The sequence below is a fragment of the Lichenostomus cassidix genome, unplaced genomic scaffold (assembly GCF_008360975.1).
Source record: "Lichenostomus cassidix isolate B80296 unplaced genomic scaffold, HeHo_3.0 HiC_scaffold_43, whole genome shotgun sequence".
In the NCBI taxonomy this organism is placed as follows: Eukaryota; Metazoa; Chordata; class Aves; order Passeriformes; family Meliphagidae; genus Lichenostomus; species Lichenostomus cassidix.
The window spans coordinates 3,247,931-3,261,834 of NW_028147635.1; the positions used below are offsets into that span (position 1 = coordinate 3,247,931).

Below are 13,904 nucleotides of genomic sequence, written 5' to 3' on the forward strand. Positions count from 1 at the left end.
AGGCACTGGCGCATCCACACAGGGGAGAGACCCTATGAGTGTCCCGAGTGTGGGAAGAGCTTCTCCAGGAGCTCTCACTTGACCCAACACCGACAGAGGCACCAGTAAGGGAAGCCCTGCGAGTGCCCCGTGTGGGGGAAGAGCTTAATGCGCTGCTCCGTATTCATCCCCCACTGGAGGACCCTCATTGGGAAGAGCCCTGGTGAATCAGTGTTGTGGTTTGACCCTGGCCAAATGCCAGGCACCTACAAAATCTGCTTTCTCTTCTCTCCCCTGCTGCAGCTGTGCAGAGGGGAGGGGAAAAAAGCCCTAACACACAGACACACAGACACACAGACACACAGACACACACACACACACGGCTCATGAGTCGAGATAATGAACCAGGCAGGATGCAGTGAAGGGTAAAACAGGCTGAGAACTTAAAGTTGCAAAGTGATTTATTGGTAACCTAACCCTACACAGAGTCAGAGGGGGCAAATGAGAACTAAAAATAAGCTCTTAATAGACTGTTTCTCTGCTTACCCCCCTCCCTCTTTCCCACAGAGGGTTGTGGCAGGCAGGGTATGGGGTTTTTTTGGTCAGTCCATGACCAAAATTTCTTCCGCTGTTCAGGGAGAGGAGTCCTCTACTTAGCAATGGGTCCCTCCCACTGGAGACAGTCCTCTGCAAACTACTTTGCCATGGGTCCAATCTCTCGAGCAGCAGCCACTGGAATCTGCTGCCCCATGAGTTCTTGTCCACAGGGTTCAGAGCTCTGAGCCCAGGCCAGGCTGTTTCCATCCCAAGGAACAAGGCCTTTCCCTGCACTGGGACTCCCACTGGATCACAGCTTCCTCCAGGCATCCACCTGCTCCTCTAGCGTGAGCACCTCCCCACGGGCTGTGGGTGGATCTCTGCACCCCTCGTGGACCCCATGGGCTGCAGGGGGACAACCTGCTTCACCATGGTCCTCACCACGGCCAGCAGAGAATTTTCAGCTCCAGTGCCTGGAGCACCTCCTCCCCCACCTTCTCCACTGACCTTGGTGTCTCCATGTTGTTTTCCCTCACATATTCTCACCTCCTCCTCATCTTCTGTTTAAAAAGAATTGCTTGCTCACATTGTTTTGATTTCTTCTTAAATATGATATCCCAGAGGTGTAACCAACATCTCTAATTGGCCCAGACTTGGCCAGCAGCATGTCCATCATCTTCAGAGCCATCAGAGATTGGCTCTGCTGGACATGGTGAAAACTTCTAGAACATTCACCCAGGACACACAGGAGCCATTTTTGTGCTCCTCCCCACCCACTAGCAAAATCTGGGCTAAGCAAAACCAACTCATGAACACAGGGGTGAGTTTTCTCCCAACCCTTCAGCCACTTCTTCAGGCCTACCACAACAGCTTTTGAAGAGTTTGAGTTTCCCCTAGATGCTAAAGATAGCTTGCTGATGTTCTGGGCTAAGCAAAACTTACATACTCAGGTTGGGAAGGCACCTGGCTGGTGGCTTCCATGTCCTCCTGATTCCCTGTGGCCACCTGGACAAACACAGGGGCAGGAACATCCATTGGGACTCAGACTGACATCTGAAATTCATTGGGAAGAGCTGATTTATTAATGCTACACCCTACAAACTGTTACCTGCTGTGTAATTGTTTCTTCTGGTGGCATCAGGAAATGATGGATGATCTTGGAGGGGTTTTCCAAACTAAATGATTTCCTTCATCACCTTGTCAGAACAACCAAAGCTGAGGTAAAATAAAGAAATTAAACAAAGAGATCTAAAGCTGCACCATTTTACTGTGCATTTGGGGGTGAATGTGGGGTTCAGGGAATATCCATGAGGATTTGGATATCCCGGGGCTGCCCAGGCTGGGGGACAGGACAACAGTCTCATAGTTGTTCCAGCAGAATGTGTCCACCTGAGCCCATGTGTTCTCCAGGAATTCTGGTTTTCTGTCCCACTCCCTGGCCTGGGTCTCCCCAGGTGGGGTGTGCCCCCCAAAGTGCCCAAATCACTGCTGAAGCGCCTGAGCTGCTCCCAGCTAAGGATGTTCCTGTCCACCAGCCTCTCCTGGTCAGTACCATGGGGGGTGGTAGGGCGTTTAGGGGATCCTGGGGGCATTGGGAGGGGCTTTTGTTGCTCTTGGGAGCATTTCTGGTGCTAGGAGAGAGTTTGGGGGGTTTCTGGGGGCTCTGTGAGGTTGGTTTAGCATCCTGGCTGGGCTGTGTGGCTTGGAGAGAACTTGGGTGCGTGTAGCGGGAGATGAGAAAGGGATTTGATGGCTCTTGGGCCCATTTATATTGCAGGGAGTGGCTGGGGGGACCTGGGGAGAGGTTTGAGGGGGCTGGGAGTGACTGTGGGGCTGGGAGAGCATTTTAGAGTTGTCATGACCACCCCAGACTCCCAAAGCTGCCCGAAGACCCCAACCTCCAAGGTGCTGCTGGGGTTTGGGGGCTCCGTGTTGGAGTTCATCCTCCTGGCTCTGCGGGAGAAGGTGAAGGGTGTCCAAAGGGGTCATGTGTGTCCCTGAGAGCATGTGTGACCCCCCCATCCCAGTGTCACCCCCTTTTCCCTCCCCACAGGGCTCCTGACCCAGCTCCTGCTCCCCCCAGGAGGGAATTTGGGGAGGGGGCAGAGGGGGTGCACAGCCCCCGCCGGGGGATGACCCTGAGCCAGTGCCCTTTGTTTAGCACCAACCTGGGCTTGGGGCTGCAGGAGGAAGAGGCCGATGGGAAGCAGATCCTGCAGGTGGGACAGTGCTTGGGGTCAGGGCAAGGTCCTGCCCTGCACACCTGGATCAGGTGTGACACTACCCCGGGAAGGGAGCGGGACATTCCCATCCCCACGTATCAGGGCTGTGAGCAGCACTTGGAGCACAGACATGGAAATACTGGGAGGACCTGGGAGCACACTAAGGGTGTGAATTATCCCCACCACCACCACCTTTCCAGGGCAGCCCTGGATCTGAGAAATGCTCCTTAGGCCTCAGCCTTGGCCAACAGCCCCTGGGCTCAGCTCCTCTGCAGCTGATCACAAACACTGTCTGCTCCCAGGCACTGCTGCTGTCCAACCAGCTCCTGCTTTCTTTAGGAGCAGCCTTGGGAACTGTTTTTCTTCCCTCAGTGGCACAACATCCCTGTTCTCACAGTGTCAGAGAAAGCTGTTGATGCGAAGTGCAGCCAGGATGGAACATTGCTGTGACTAAAGCCCATGTCTTGGGGCCCTATCAACAGGGCTCCAAAAGGAGCCCCTTGGAGCTCTCCTGGAGCAGTGAGCTCCCTCTGAGTGGGGCCTCTCCGAGCCGGGAACTCTCCCGTTTGCTGCACTCGGGGCATCCCCGAACAACGAGGGACCCTGGGCCCATCCCCCCTCTCCTCCAGGCTCAACCCTTCACCTGCTGGGGAGATGCAAAAGCATCCCCAGTGAGCATTTCCCTGCCCTCCAGGGCAATTTCTGACAGCTCCCTGGCACTGCCTCTTTCTGTCTGTGTGCACACACGTGTGCCTGTGCTCTGGAAATGGGGGAGAAATGCTGCTCTGGGAGGTGTTGAAGTGCCTTGGATATCTGAGTGAGTTAGGCCTGTAAGTGAGGTTCAGTCATAAAGTATGAGCTAAGTGAAATGCTGCTCAGAGTTGTTCTTTTGTTGTTACATTTAAAGTAAAAGTTAAGGTTAAGGTAGAAGTTAAGTTCTGTTAAGTTTGAGGGCTGTTAAGCGTTCAGGCCATATTCCTTTTATCCTTGCCCTCACTGTCCTTCAGTCACACACACCTAAACACACACACAGGGACAGTTCTCAGGTCATTTCTGGTTTGATTACCTGGATTTGTTTGCTTTTGTTGTTGCTTTTCTCCCTTGGTGTGCCTGAAATGTCCAGTCAGGTGCAGAGTGACTCTTGCCAAGGAACTTTGTTGTGCTGTTGCTTATGATTAAATCTGGTTTTTGCTGATCCCTTGCTGGGGATTTTTTAAGTGCTCTCAAGCCCTCGTTCATAAGAGGGTGAAGGAGCCCTGGGCCAGGCTCTCGCCCTGGGGGACACAGGGACACTGCCGGGGGGACCCTGTCCCCCTGTCCCACCCCCCAGGGCCCTGTCCCCTCTGTCCCCATGTCAGGCTCTGGGGGTCAATCTCGTGGAACATCCTCTGGGGGAGGCTGTGGCACTGGGGTCAGGGGGGACCTGGGGGGACAGGGGACCCTGCTGTGCACGAGCAGTGTTGGACTTGTCTGGGGGAACTGTGAGGGGGGCTGGGGCAGAGTGACTTCCCCAGTGACCTCACACAGCCACCCTTTGATGTCACACAGCTCTCCTGTGATGTCACACATCCATCCTGTGATGTCACACTTCACCCTGTGTTTCCAGCCCCCTCTGTGATGTCACACAGCCTTTGCTATGATCACATAATGCTGCCCTGTGATGTCACAGCCCATTCCATGATGTCACAACCTGCTCTATGATGTCACACAGCCGTTCCATGTTTTCACAGCCCCCTTTGTGATGTCACATAACCAACCTGTGGTGTCACAAGTCCACTCTATGACCTCACAGCCTGCTGTGTGATGTCATACATACACACTGTGATGCTACAGACCACTCTATGATGTCACATATCAAACCCTGCTCTAGGATGTCACAGCCTACTCTGTGGTCTCGCAAGCCAGTCAGTAATGTCACACGGCCCACTCTGTGATGCCATACAGCCACTCAGTGATGTTACACAGCTCACTCTGTAACTGCACAGCCTGCTCTGAAGTCATGCAGCAACCCTGCGATGTGACAGCCTGCTCTGTGATGTCTCACAGTTCCCTCTGTGATGCCATAGCTGCTCCATGACCTCACACAACCAACTCTGTGATGTCATAGCCCAATGTGTGAGCTCAACACAACCCACTCTGTGATGTCACACAGCTCCTTTCTGACATCACAGCTGCTCTGTGGCTCTCTGACACAGCCCCAGAGGTGCCCATGGCTATGACACAGCCCCCTCTGGGCCATGGCACAGCCCCTGCCAATGCTGAGCACCTGTGAGCTCTGGGTGTGCCCTGCTGGTGTCCCTGAGATGGCCTGGCAGTGCCCCAGCCCTGCTGGGCTGTGCACAGGAGCTGCTCCTGGGCAGAGCTGTCTCTCTGCAGCGCTGCCGCTTGCCAGGAGCTCCTCTGTGCCAGGAGCCCAGCCCAGCTCAGCAGCACAGCAACAGCACAGGGACTTGAATGACCCTCGTGGGGCTTTGGTGCTGTTTGCCTCAGACTCAGTCCCTCAGAGTGTGTGCAAAAAACTTCTCAAAAACTCAAAATGCTTTGAAACACTGAAGTCTCTTGTAGTTTAAATGTGTTTCACTAACAGACACAACTGAGAAAGTGTCCCCAGGCTGCAGTTAAAGCAGAACACTGCAGGCAGTGATGGCAGTGGGGACAAGCAAGGCAAAGGTGTCTCTGATGCTGAGCAAACCTGGATGTGTTTCAGGAATACAAAGGGCCAAGCCCTGAGCCCCAGCCCCTGGCAAGGCAGATCCTGTCCCTCCCTCACTGCTCAGGGCTCTTCCCGGGGCTCTGGGATGTGGGGATGTGCAATGCCAAGGGCAGGACCATGGGGTGGCCCCTGCCAGGCTGCTGGGCAGGGACAAGGAGGCCATGAGGCCCCAGGGCTGCAAGGGTCACTTGTGTCCTGCTGGCCTCAGGGCCAGGGACAGCAGCCATGGCCAAAGTGCTGCACAAGTTGGCTCTGTCAGGGCCTTGCAGCTCCTGCACATCCCTGTGCCCTCTCCAGCCCAGGCTGTCCTACGCTGTTCATGCCCTGTGCCTCTGTCCCTGCAGGCTGTCGTCATCCCCCAGCTGCCCCACCTCGCTGGCCCTTCCTTCCCTGACAGCTCTGCATCCTGCCTGGCTCTGCCTTGGCACACAAAGCCTTGGGCTGATCCAGACTCCTTCTGGGGAAGGTGTTGCACCCCAGCACTGCCCTGGCAGAGAAATTCCTTTTTCCTCGTGTCCAGTCTGGACCTCCCCAGCTGCCCTTGGTGCCATTATTTTTTCCTCATGCGCATTTCCACCATGAAGAAAAAGCTCCACCATCTGTGGAACCCTTCCAGCCCTCTCAGGCTACTCCTGTTCTGTCCTCAGTCTCCACACAACTGAGCCCAGGGCCCTCAGCCTCTACCTGCTGCGTATGTGATGAGGCCTCCAAACCCCACCTTGGGAGATTTTTGGGTCTTCTCCAAGGTTTATGAAAAAGGAAAAATAGTGGTCAAAGAGCAAGAAAAATGGAGTGTTATTGTGTCCCATATCTTTAAGTGGCAGAAGAAGGGTAAAAATCTTTAAACTAAAAGGGAGTGGATTTAGATTTGTTATAAGGAGGGAATATTTTACAATGAGATTGGCACAAAACTGCAACTGTTTTTCCAGAGAAATTGATGCCTCATCCCAGGAATTGTCCAAGGACAGGAGCTTTGTGCAACCTGACATAGTGAAACCCCTCTCCTCCCCAAGGATTGAATTCCTGTTGTGTTGGTTCTCTGATGTGCTGGGTGACCTCACAACACTCCTGGCCAGAATGTCAGCTGAGGGCCAAGCAGGCTGCTGCAGTGGCAGTGACTTCACAGCCATCACCATTGCAGCCATGTCCCCTGGGCCTGGCTCTCCCCTTTCCTCTGCCCCTGTCTTGTTTCTGCTAGGATGAGCAGATTTGTGATGAACATTTTGTCCCCAAGTTGTTGAGGCCAATCATTTGTCAATCAGGCTCATGTCACAGCAGTGGCCTCATCTTCAACATCACAGACTGACACTAAAATGTCATTGTAAGATTTGCTCCACTTGGCTCTCAGCCCCTCAAGAGCTTTGCCTTCAAGGGCTAAAACATCTTTTCCTTGCTGCAAACTGGAATTCCAGCTCTTGGCAGTGTGTGCCATGGATCCCAGAGGGCATTCCCGAGGCTCCCAGGGTGCTGTTCTGCTGTGCCTCCCAAGGGAGCTGTGCAGGGCCAGGTGACAAGGTCCAGCAGCTGTGATGGTTCTGCAATGTCACAATGGAATAATGGCTCCATGAGGTTCCCTAGTATCACCATGGTCTCCTTGGATTCCTCAAGGTCACAATGGACAATTGTTTCCATGAGACTCTGTTTTATCACAATGTCCCCTTGATTCCATGATCTTCAGTACTATCAGCAATGTTTCCTTGTTTCCAATGATGCCCTGCTGTGTTCCAATGGATATTTGTTTCCATGAAGTTTTTCAGTGTCACCATTGTCTCCTTGGGGACTCTCTTTGGGGACAAGTTTGTGATGGAACCTCATGGAACCAAGGGGTCATTGTGGCAAAGTGGGGCCTCATGGAACCCAGGAGTGCATTGTGACACTACAGAACCTCATGGAATGAAGAGGACACTGTGACACTGTGGTGCCTCGTTGGAACTCAGGAGACCATTGCTGACAGAACAGGAGCTCATGGAACCTGTGGAACATTGTGACACTGCAGGGCCTCGTGGAAGCAGCGAGACCATTGTGACAGTGAAGAACTTCACGGAACCAAATATCCACTGGGACACATTCAGTAACTTAGTCTGTGGCATTGCTAGAAGTGTGTCACCTACACTGTTTCCCTGAATTCAACACATCTTGACTACTAATGGATGCCTTTTGTTTTGAATGGACAACAGACCTTCATGTGTGCAAAACAATAAAGCAGATCAGAGGAAACAAATTTAAAAGTTTAAAAAACCAAGAACAATCACTGACAAAACTGCATAAGATTTTTTAACACAATATTTTTTCTTTTAATTAATCTTTGGTCAGTATGTATGTTGTTTCTAACTACTTCTTTGTGCCTTTTAAACCACAGGTATTTCTTATAATTTCTTTTTAGTATTTGTGATGCCTTTTGAATGCCATGTACAAGAGATTGATGCAATCAAAAGTTGTTTTCTATCTCAAATGGACAGAAAAACTTGTTTCTTCATCCCAAAGAGACTAAACCCCTTGTGTTTGGCATCACACCTCACATAACTTTGGTCCCAGTATCTCCACAGGGGATTTTGGCCCTGGGTCAGCCAAGTGGTGATGGTGACACCCTTAGGACGGCCATTCGGGCAGGTGTCCGAAGGCATTGGGAACTGCACGGACCTTCTATAGCAGCAATGCCTGTCTTTATTCTCTCTGTCTTTATCCCCTCTTTTTTCTGGCTGTCTTTACTCTCTCAGCCTTTATCCTCTCTGTCTTTTCTCTCTCTCTCTCTCTTTATTCTCTCTCTATTCCCTCTCTCTTTAGTCCCTCTGTCTTTATTCTGTCTATATCCTGTCTTTATTCTCTGTTTTTATTCTCTCTGTCTCTATCATCTCTTTATCCCCTCTGTGTTTTTCTGTCTTTACTATCTCGGTCTTTATTGTCCCTCTCTTTATTCTCTCTCTCTATTCCCTCTGCCTTTACTCGTTGTGTCTTTATTCTCTCTGTCTTTACTCTCTCTATCTTTACTCTCGCTGTCTGTTTTCTCTCTCCATTCCCTCTCTCTCTATTCTCTCTCTCCCCTCACAGCCGAGCAGGGCTGGCGGGAGCCGCGCTCCCCTCAGCGCCCCTGAGCAATGGCGGCAGCAATGGCGGCGCCGCTCCCTCAGCGCCGCCCCGGCCCCGGCGGGCGGGGAGCCCTCGGCAGCGCCCTGGGGGCAGCAGGACCGAGCCCCGGCCCCGGGCTGTGTCCCCGTGGCGCCGCAGAGCCCAGGGCACACACGGGCAGGGCACTCGGCGCCATCGCCCCCAGCCCCGCAGCCCCTTTGGAACCCGGCCCGGGGCTCGCCCTGCCTCCTCCAAGGCCCTGCTGGGCTCCAGCTGTTGCTCAGGGCTCTGTGGGGATCTTGTGCTCGGCCCGAGCGAGCTTTGTTTGCAGCCCGGGCTGCTGAGGGTCAGCCGTGAAATGTCCCTGCAGGGCACTTTTAATGGGATCAGCCCGGTGCTTCTTTTGTGCTGTGCCTTGCGCTGCTGTTTTATTCTGCTTTTAGAGCCTGCCTGGGAAGATCAGCCCCCAGGAGAGCAGAACCTGCTGAAAGATCCAACATCCTCACCCTAAGCAAGGGATGGAACAGCACACACTGCTGAAAAGATTCCAGCTGTTCTCAGGGCATACAGAAAGCTGAAACTGTTTAACTTGCTATTTGGTGCTGCATCCCTGTATAAAAGAATGCCCTAAAATGTCAGCTTTCAAGAAAATGTCCTACATTGGTGTTTCCTGTGCTGGTGACAGTCTTTTCAACCCAGCCTTCTGGGGCCTGACCTCTCTGCTGCTGTAGTTCCATGGACAGAGGTTGTTGTCTTTTCCCCCTTCCCATGGGCAGGCTGTGTTCAGCCATCTCCAGGACAGCAGGGCCACATCCCATGTCACTGTGACCTGGCAAGACAAAAACCATCACTCCAAAAGTGCCTCCCTTTCTCATTCTTCACAGGCATTTGGCCCTGGTAGTGGGTTTGGCTGCTGGTTGCTGCAGGAGGGAGACCACTGTGACACTTTGGGGAACATGGATCCAAGGAAACCCTTGTGACACTGTGGAGCCTCATGGAACCTGGGGGCCACTGTGACACTGCAGGGCCTTGTGGAACCAAGGAGACCATGGTGACACTGTGGCACCCTGTGGAACCAAATATCCATTGTGACATGTATGGGACCTCATGGAACCAACTGTCCATTGTGACAGTGCAGATCCAAGGAGGCCATGGTCTTGCTCATTGTTTATGCAAAGCTTTTGTATTCCTCATGGAATCCAAGAGAGCCTTGTTACACAGCAGAGCTTCATGGAACCAAGGGTCCATGGTGACCCTTTGGAACTAAGGAGACCATTGCTGAGAGTACAGAACCTCATGGAACCAAAAGTCCATGTGAGAGAGCAAGGCCTCATGGACTCAAAAAGGGCATTATGACACTGTGGGGCCCTATGGAACCAAATATCCATTGGGACACTATGGAACCTCATGGAACCAAGGGATTATTGGGACACAGAAAGGTCTTGTGGAGGCAAGGAGTCCAAAGGTCTAAAACATTCCTTGCATGGTTCTGCCTTTAGGAAGGGGAACCTCCTTGGTGGCAGTTTGGACTTGGGACACACTGGAGGAGGGTATCTGTTTTCAATGGAGAAACTTAGGAGATTTAAACTGCTTCAAAAAAAAAAAAAAAGGAAAACCTCTGTTTGCCTGTCTGCAGCCAGTTCTCCAAGGAAAGCAGTCTACAAGTAAGTGAGGAGAGACAGGATGGGGTTTGGGAATAGGGAGCAAGGGTGACCACACTGGGTCAGACCTCAAGGCACAGCTTCTCTGACCAGGCCAGACCTCCTTAGGAGACACCCTGGATCAATATCAATCACTGAATGCTGCATTCACCTCTTCTCTAAACGGAAAAATACACCCTTTTAAATAGGAATGTGGATTTATTAGAAACTCTTTGAAATATTTCTCCATAAATATAGAAAAGAAACTTCCTAATGAACTGCACTAGACTGGAGGGAAATCAAGGCAGAGCCGTGGTTTGTTAGGACTTGCTTGATCCTAAGGAGTGCTATGCTGCATTTGGAGCCCTTGAACCTCAGGGCCTGAGAGGAGATTGCAGAAACCTTTCCAGGAGTCAAAGTCAGAGGAAAAACTCCAAGTGTCTCAAAGAATTAATGGGTCCTACTGAGGTCTATCCCCAAAACAGGCTCCGTGTTGAGTTCTTGGAGGAGACAACTGGAGGCCATGATTGCACAAACCTCCCAGAGACTCAGTGTCAAAAGGAGAATGGAAAAATATCTTAAAAAACCTGAAGTACCTTGAAGCATTAATGAGCCCCATTGAGTGTCATTACTGACAAAGCCTATCAAGGGACTAATTAGAGCAGATAATTGAAGGCCATGATTGCATAAACCTCTCAGAGACTCCAAGGCAAAACCAAAACCCAAAGTCCTTTGAAAAACCTGCAGTCCCTGGGAGCATTAAGAATCCCCCCCAGGGGCATTCCTGCCAAAGGCTCCCCAGGACTCCTTCCAGCAGATCCTCGAGGCCACTGGGATGTGGGGTGGGGATGTTGAGGGCAGGACAAGGGGGTGACAGTGCCCAGCCTTGCTGGGGCTGTGCCAGGAGGGCCCAGTGCCTCAGGACAAGGTGTTTCCTCACAGCCCTTGGTAGCAGAGACAGTGCTGTTCCCAAGACCACAAAGACTTGGCTTCTCTTTGTCCCCACCTGTCATCCCTGTCTCCACGTTCCTCCTCCAACTGGGACATGGGAACACTTTCTCAGTTGTGTCCCTCAGTGGGACCCATTTATGGTATTAGGAACTTTGGAGTTCAATTCTGCCTTTGAATACTTGAGAGGTTTCTGCAACTCCCTCTCAGGGACTGATGTTCAGGGCCTGAGCACCAAAGCCCCACGAGGGTCATTCAAGTCCCTGTGCTGTTGCTGTGCTGCTGAGCTGGGCTGGGCTCCTGGCACAGAGGAGCTCCTGGCAAGCGGCAGCGCTGCAGAGAGACAGCTCTGCCCAGGAGCAGATCCTGTGCACAGCCCAGCAGGGCTGGGGCACTGCCAGGCCATCTCAGGGACACCAGCAGGGCACACCCAGAGCTCACAGGTGCTCAGCATTGGCAGGGGCTGTGCCATGGCCCAGAGGGGGCTGTGTCATAGCCATGGGCACCTCTGGGGCTGTGTCAGAGAGCCACAGAGCAGCTGTGATGTCAGAAAGGAGCTGTGTGACATCACAGAGTAGGTTGTGTGAGGTCATGGAGCAGCTATGGCATCATAGAGGGGACTGTGTGACATTACAGAGCAGGCTGTGACATCACAGTGCAGTGATGTTCCATCACAGATCTCACTGTGACATCAGAGAGTTTGTTGTGTGAGGGCACAGATTGGGCTATGAAATCACAGAGTTCAGTGTGTGAGGTCATGGAGCAGCTATGGCATCCTAGAGGGGACTGTGTGACATCACAGTGTGGCTGCATGACATCCCAGGTAGGCTGTGAGATCACGGATGGCTTTGTCATCACAGAGTGCATTGAGACATCACAGAGCAGGCTGCGACATCATAGACTGGGCTGTGAAATCACTGGTTGGCTGTGTGACATCATAGAGCAGGCTGTGACATAGAGTGGGCTGTGACATCACAAAGGGGGCTGTGCGGCTGCAAAGAAGACTCTGCCATCATGGAGGGTGGCTCTGTCTGACATCAGAGAGCAGAAACTGACATCACAATTTGGCTTTGTGACATCATGGAGCAGGCTGTGCGATGTCATAGAGCAGGCTGTGAAATCACAGACTGGGTTTTGATATCACAGGGTGGCTGTGTGACATCACAGGGTAGCTGTATGACATCACTGGGGAAGTCACTCTGCCCCAGCCCCCCTCACAGTTCCCCCAGACAAGTCCAATGCTGCTCGTGCACAGCAGGGTCCCCTGTCCCCCCAGGTCCCCCCTGACCCCAGTGCCACAGCCTCCCCCAGAGGATGTTCCACGAGATCGACCCCCAGAGCCTGACACAGGGACAGGGGGGACATGGCCCTGGGGGGTGGGACAGGGGGACAGGGACCCCCCGGCAGTGTCCCCGTGTCCCCCAGGGTGAGAGCCTGGCCCAGGGCTCCTTCACCCTCTTACGAATGAGGGCTTGAGAGCAATTAAAAATCCCCAGCAAGGGATCAGCAAACACCGGATTTAATATTAAGTGACAGCACAGCAACCTTCCATGGCAAGAGTCACTCTGCTTATGACTGCACAGTTCAGGTACACCAAGGGAAAAAAGCAACAAGAGAACCAAAGAAAATCCAGGCAATGAACTGAGAACTCTGTGTGTGTGTCTATGTGTGTGTGTGTGTGTGTGTGACACAAAAGGACAGTGAGGGCAAGGATAAAAGGAATACGGTCTAAAAACTTAACAGCCCTCAGACTTAACAGAAGTTGACTTCTACCTTAACCTGAACTTATACCTTAAACTCAACAACTTAGCAAAAGAACAATCCTTAGCAGCATTTCACTTAGCTCATACCTTATGACTGAACCTCACTTACAGGCCTAACTCACTCAGATATCCAAGGCACTTCAACACCTCCCAGAGCAGCATTTCTCCCCCATTTCCAGAGCACAGGCACACATGTGTGTGCACACAGACAGAAAGAGGCAGTGCCAGGGAGCTGTCAGAAATTGCCCTGGAGGGCAGGGAAATGCTCACTGGGGATGCTTTTGCATCTCCCCAGCAGGCGAAGGGTTGAGCCTGGAGGAGTGGGGGGATCGGCCCAGGGTCCCTCGTTGTTCGGGGATGCCCCGAGTGCAGCAAACGGGAGAGTTCCCGGCTCGGAGAGGCCCCACTCAGAGGGAGCTCACTGCTCCAGGACAGCTCCAAGGGGCTCCTTTTGGAGCCCTGTTGATAGGGCCCCAAGAGATGGGCTTTAGTCACAGCAATGTTCCATCCTGGCTGCACTTCGCATCAACAGCTTTCTCTGACACTGTGAGAACAGGGATGTTGTGCCATTGAGGGAAGAAAAACAGTTCCCAAGGCTGCTCCTAAAGAAAGCAGGAGCTGGTTGGACAGCAGCAGTGCCTGGGAGCAGACAGTGTTTGTGATCAGCTGCAGAGGAGCTGAGCCCAGGGGCTGTTGGCCAAGGCTGAGGCCTAACGAGCATTTCTCAGATCGAAGGGCAACCTGAGAAGGGGAGGGAGGAATGCACCACCCCAGGGCCCCATGGAACTAAGGAGACCATTGTGACACTGTGGGGCCTTGTGGGACCCAGGGACCATTGTGACACTGCTGAGCCTCATGGAATCATGGAGACCACTGTGACATTGCAGGGCCTCATGGAACCAAGGGGACCGTAGTGACTGTGTGTGGCTCCATGGAACCAAGGGACCATTGTGACACTGCAGGGCTTGTGGAACCAAGGGACCATTGTGACACTGCAGGGCTTGTGGAAGCAAGGGGCAATTTGACACTGCTGGGC

The 13,904-nt window shown here is 52.6% G+C and overlaps 2 protein-coding genes across 2 annotated transcripts in view; one reads left to right on the top strand and one right to left on the bottom strand.

Moving 5' to 3' along the window:
• LOC146421185 (uncharacterized) overlaps positions 1 to 13,904 on the bottom strand; it is a 262,722-nt gene that overhangs the window by 24,609 nt on the left and 224,209 nt on the right. The gene's annotated exons all lie outside the window — the stretch shown is intronic.
• LOC146421186 (uncharacterized) overlaps positions 1 to 13,904 on the top strand; it is a 200,937-nt gene that overhangs the window by 6,616 nt on the left and 180,417 nt on the right. The gene's annotated exons all lie outside the window — the stretch shown is intronic.